This window comes from Manis javanica, chromosome 6, assembly GCF_040802235.1.
Source record: "Manis javanica isolate MJ-LG chromosome 6, MJ_LKY, whole genome shotgun sequence".
NCBI classification, from domain to species: Eukaryota; Metazoa; Chordata; class Mammalia; order Pholidota; family Manidae; genus Manis; species Manis javanica.
In genome coordinates this window covers 49,099,008-49,105,007 of record NC_133161.1, presented here as the reverse complement: position 1 = coordinate 49,105,007, position 6,000 = coordinate 49,099,008, and positions in this window count along the sequence as shown.

Genomic DNA, 6,000 nt, shown 5'->3' with positions numbered 1-6,000 from the left:
ATTACATGCTCACAGCTGGAAGGTGCTTGCTGTATATACATTTGAAAAAGACTGCATTTGCCTTTGTGGATAAACACCATCCACAAGAAAGGAAATTAAGAACATAGGAGGGGTGTTTGTTTTGTTTGTTTCAGGTTTCTTAAATCATGAGTTTTGTGGTTTTTTAATTTTAACAGCGTGAATTTACCATTGGAGGTGGAGATATATATGTGTGGGTTTTTTTTCATGGAAACAAAACGTGTTTTGTGCCAGAGTGCCATAATTAAGTAATGAAATAGACTCTTGAAAAAATGAGTGCCTTTACTAATAGTTACTGTATTAAAGATCCTATATTCTATGACTTTTTCTAAAAGTTGATGAAGCAGTCATGAAATACTTTTTCATTTGCTATAAAAATGCCATAGATAGAATAAAAATAAAATAGAGTAGTTCCAAGAGACCAGCTTCCCATGCAAAGACAAAATGTATCTGATGAAAAATAGCCTATCCCCAAAATCTAAAATGAGCAACCTTTTTTTTCACTTCTAAACCTGGATTTTGTTGAAAACTGCCTCAGTTTTCTCCCTTCACATCATAAATACAGGGAGTTCAAGTGAAGTTTCAAAATAATAATTAGCCCCCCAAAATTAAGCAAACTGATTTATTTAAACTTGATTATAAAATGAATTGATATAGAAAAAAACAAAATTCAGAGTCCCTGATTGATCAACTTCTGAGTTACAGTGTTATTTCTGTATTCTTATATGGAGAACAATAGTAGACCAGGCAAAATTATATTTCTTTTTTAAATTGTGAAATTGTATTTTAATTTCTAGAGGTGATAATGGTGCATATTTTGGAGGGCCAAATTATTCCTCAGAAAATAAATGTATGTCATCACTTTACATAATCTTTTCCCACTCCTTTTAGTTTATCTTGAGAAACACATGCAAAATGTCAGTATTATTCATAAGAATATTTGAAGGAATATTCCAGGCAAATGAATGCTATCTTGACCAAATCTAAGTATGAAGTTGGAAGATAACAATACATCTGGGATGGGCTTGTCCTGATTTTTTTAAAAAGTCATTGATCTTTGAAAATTACCATTAATGAGTCATTGATCTTTGAAAATTATCATTACCATTTTCAAGACCATGAATATATTTCTCAACCAAAATAACATATGTGCATTGTAGAAAATTTTAAAAGCAAAGTTCACCCACAACCAAAGAAAACCACTATTCAGATTTTGATATGTATCCTCAAAATCTTTTTTTTTGGTGTATATGTTTGCATTTCAAAAAATTAGACATTGCACATGTTTTTAAACTGTTGAGTTTTGTTGATTACACTTAGTATACAGTGGAAATCTTCCCATCATCCAGGCTTCTTTTACAACATTATTTAGACTGGCTGACAGGTCTATTTTCAATTATCAAAACTGTATTTATTCAACCCTTTCCACCTCATGAGCCATTTAACTTGTGTCTAATATTCTGGCATCATCAACAGTGCTGCAGGCCACATGACATTACATCTTTGTCAACAGCTGTTGACTATCTTTGTAGGGTAAATTCCTATAAGAGGCATTGCATGATTTCAAAGCCTTGTGTTCATTTCTTTTTCATTTTTCTTTTCTATCTTTGCTTCCCCTCTTTCTTTTCTTCCTCTTTGTGTGTGAAGTTGTCTTCAGATTGCTCGTTTTTCAATCAAAAAAGTGGCATGTAAAAACTCTCTTCTTGCTTTTAAAAATCAAAACATTAAAGAACGAAAAAGGCTAAAGTTCCCATACATCACCTTCCTTCTGCTTATCAGTTTGGTGTATAGCTTCTTAATCTTTTCTCTATGCATATACAGATAATGTACATGTACATGTAGAAAATATACTGCTGTGTAATCTTAAATACTATTATAATAATTCAAGTTGCCTTCACTGTCAGTTGTGATCATGCATCAATTAAGAGAAGAAAGAGAAGGGTGGAGGATAAAGAAATTAAAGGCATGGTAATCAGGTAAAATGAAGATTCAAACTAAGCTTAAGAAGATAATGACTATTTCCTTTCCACACCGAAGAAGGCTGCTTAAAACTTAAAAAAGAGAGAGAGAGTGTGTGTGTTTCTTCACCTAATGCCACGTCAGCCAACAGTTTATTCAGTCCACAGAGGTGATGGGAAGGCCGCCTGGACTGTCATTCCTCCTCTAGAATCAAGTCCCTAATAGCCCTGCTGTGCAGTTGTAGGTACTGGTTAGCACCATCAAAAATTAGGAAATGTCCAGGGACTTGTGGAAAATGAACACCAAGCCCGGGCTTTTAAGCAACTTTAGAACGAAGTAAACTAGAATTCCTTCAGTAAATACCCAACTGCTAGGAAAGTAGGAGGCACATAACTGAATTTTGAGTTTTCTACTCTTTCCTAGTTTCAGAGATGGCAGAGGGCGACAGGGGCACAGGGTGGAATTCTGGTGTAGTGGAGGGATGGCTTTGTTACCTTCTGAGTGAGGCAGCTGTGCCTCTCTGGGAAGAGGGCATAGCTCAGTTGAAGGGCTTTCTTGGCAGGTATCACACGATCCCCTGACAGTGTCCCTTCCCCCTCTCCCTCCCCACCTCCCACGCACTGCCTCATGAGGACAGCACAGGATACAGCTGTGTCCTTGCGGTGGCACCTCATTCTTCCTCCTCCTTACACAAAGATGAGCCTCCAAATTCTTTCCTTCCTTTGTGACATCCACCATTGCCTGCCTTCCCAGTGGCGCCACTCTTACCCAATAGGAAGAAGGGGCTTGTGGGGACCGGGGAGCCACAGGCGATAAAGAAGAGGAGTGGGCCAAAATCATTGCAAATAATAAAAATAATCTGTAACTCCATTCATAATTGTTTCTCCTAGAATTTTCTCCCACTCAACAAACCAAACTGACTTAAACACACAGGAGCTTAAAAATTGACCAATTAGTCCTTTCTCATTTCTGAGTGTCAAACTGATGCAAAGGCGCCACGAAAAACTTCCTGTCAGTAAAAGCACAGGCTTAAAGCTTATAGAAAATACTTTAGAGGCATAGGAGACATCAAATAGCTGCTACAAAACATTCTGATACATCAAGCCTGGAAGTATCAGAAACAGATGGACTCACTTCCTCTCAGTATTTCACACAAACTCCAAAAAAACAAAGGAAGAGCCTGGAAAAATTTAAGCTTTTCCATTTTCTCATCCCATGTTTGAAATTTTTTACAACACCCAACCCATTCTAATTGTATGGTTTTATTGTACTGGGAAATGAATTATCATTGTTCCATTAGAGGTACTGACAAACATTTTTCCTTCAAAAACCTCTGGCTCTGCTTTTACAAACACCTCGAGTTTCTTTAGAAAATCCCATAGAACTTCTAGGTTCTGTCATCAGAGCTGATGCCATATTGTCTACAAGTGAACTAAATCTTTGCATGTGCATCTTGCTTGAGGTCTACCTGCACAGCACTGAAGAAGGGAGATGTTACCTTTCTACTTAACGTAAGCAGAAGTATTCCTAATCAGAGGAATCTCTTCTCCCAAAAATAACCACAAGGATTTTTCTAAATCTTTTTTCTAACTTTATGCATTAATTAAATATTTTCTAAACCCAGCTTTTTTCTGAGCTATAGAAAAATCTAGGGGCTATGACTTTGTCTCCTATATCTGTCCATTTAAATGTTTCTAAGTGTATCAGAGCGTGTGGGTTGCTAACAGGGAAATGCTTGGTGTGGGAGAGTATTCCCTACTTCCCCTACGTAAGGATGGTGAAATTCTAGCCCTGATAGATTGCATTTGGGAGGAATATTTATTCTTAAAGATCTCACCTTATCACTGCCTGCTGCTCTCTTTAATTGGCTATTCTGTTCCTTTTTCTGGTAAAATCCATCAAGAGTTAGGATCAAAGATGGAGAACCAAAACTTAAACCAGCTCCTTTCCTCCATCTTCTGTTTATTACATCAAGAGTTAAGACCGGGTGAATTCAATTACTCCTTTGAAGAACACTTCTTTGTTTCAAAAGGCAGATCCTAAAAGCAGCATAACTTGAGCATCTGTTCATCTGAACAGCTCAGAAACATGCCCAGATTGTGCCCACTTCCAATTTTAAACATAAAAAACACATCTGGAGTGTAGACCTTGGAGCCACGTTACCTGATTTGCTGGCTCGGCCACTGGCCAACTGTGGACCCTGGGCCAGTTTTGTAACCTTTCTATGCTTTATTTCCCTCATGAGTACAAGAATAATTCTAGTATCCATAACTTCATGGGGTTGGGTGAAAATTGCATTAACATTCATTAAGCTCTTAGTGCCTGACACATAGCAAGCAAGCAAAAGATTTTTTTTTTTACTAAGTGTACAAGTTACAGCATATTTCACTGAATAACTAAGAACTCCCTTTGCCTAGAAAACGGGATATTTAGGCCTCTTTAGAAGTTCTCACAAAGGCCATACCACATAAAGTTTAATCAGTGTCTCCAAGTATCCCCATGGAGGAATGAGGGCCTGGGGCTCCCTATTCCACTGTCTCGTTGGTATCACTCACCACATCAGGCTTCTTTAAATGCTTCCTTCTTTCTCTCTTCCTTCTTTTCTTCCTTCCTTCCTATAGGATTAATGCCATACCATCACAGGCACAAAATAAATAATTTTGTAATGAATGACTGTAGAGAAAGTGGACTATGACTTCATTTATTTAGTAACACAGAGGATGAGGGGGCAGTGTATGTGAAGAGTTGAGACATATGCCCTTTTCTCAACACCTGCTGGAAGTTTGAATTATCACCTAGAGCAGAAACGGGGAATTCTGAATCCAGTGACTAAGGAAGATGGGTCTAGGGACTAAGCTGACTGACAGAGGCAGAGATACCTGTCCTATAGTGGAAACAAGCCTTGGCAGTCAGGTGAGCTGCTCCTACACTTTGGATTGGCCACAAATCAGGTGATATCTGTGAGGCTTAGTACCCCTCTGGCAACCGTGGGGATAAAAGAGTAGAACTTTCCTCTCAGGGTCCCAACCCCACCATCAACTATGCTGGGCAAGTCTTAAACCACCTACGCCTCAGTTATTCCTTTCTAAAAGGAGGATGCTGATACAGGAGGTTCTCAGGAGCAGATGAGTATGTTTATGAAAGTACTTTGTAATGTGCACAAAATGGAACAAAAAAGAAAGTTAAAGACATTGTCCTACCTGAATTTTTAAAAAATTAATTAAGGTTAGGCCTAAGGGAGATATGTTCCTAAGAATGTTGGTAATATAATTACCAGACTGGGTTTTAAAAGAAAACTTGCCATCTCTATTTAGGGGGAATGTGAGGAAAGGAGAGGAAGAAACATCTAGGCCCCTGGAGGTGCTTTTTGGATCTCGGATTCCATAATTATCTGGCCTCTAAGAACAAGCACTGTGGTGTCTGAGAGGTGCTCATGACTGAGTAGGCATCACCTTTCCTGTGGCGTCCAGAGGCACCGGCCAGCACGGCCTCCCAGGTATTGCTGGGATGTGAGAAAGGGTGGCACCTGGAAGAAACAGAAAAGCTGTAGGCCGGGCTGGCTTTTCAAGGTATTATTGGGTGGGTAACATCTTCTTAGAGAGAGTTGTCTGCCAGGGTGCAGTCTCATTTTTAAATACTACAACCAGGTTTTGTAATCCTGAAGCTTATACAATTTGGGAACCTTTCCTTGAAGAAAAGATCACGAAATTACAAAAAGTCAAAATGAAGCAGGATGTAGAAAGGAGCCAATGTAAATGAGACGCCCTGAAGTCTAAGCTTTGTTAGCTTCCTGATAAACCAGCCTTGCCTACGACCATGTTATTATCGTTGTACCACAGATTGAGAAACTGAGGTTCAGAGAAGTGAAAGAACTTGTAGATCATGCAGCTGATGAGTGGCTAAATTGGAAGCAGCTACGGGTCACCCTCATTTCCATGACACCACAGCCTTACGAGTAGGATGGAGTCCCTGCTCCCATCTGTGTACATATGGGATTGTGGGGGCCTCTCCTTCCAGAAAAGG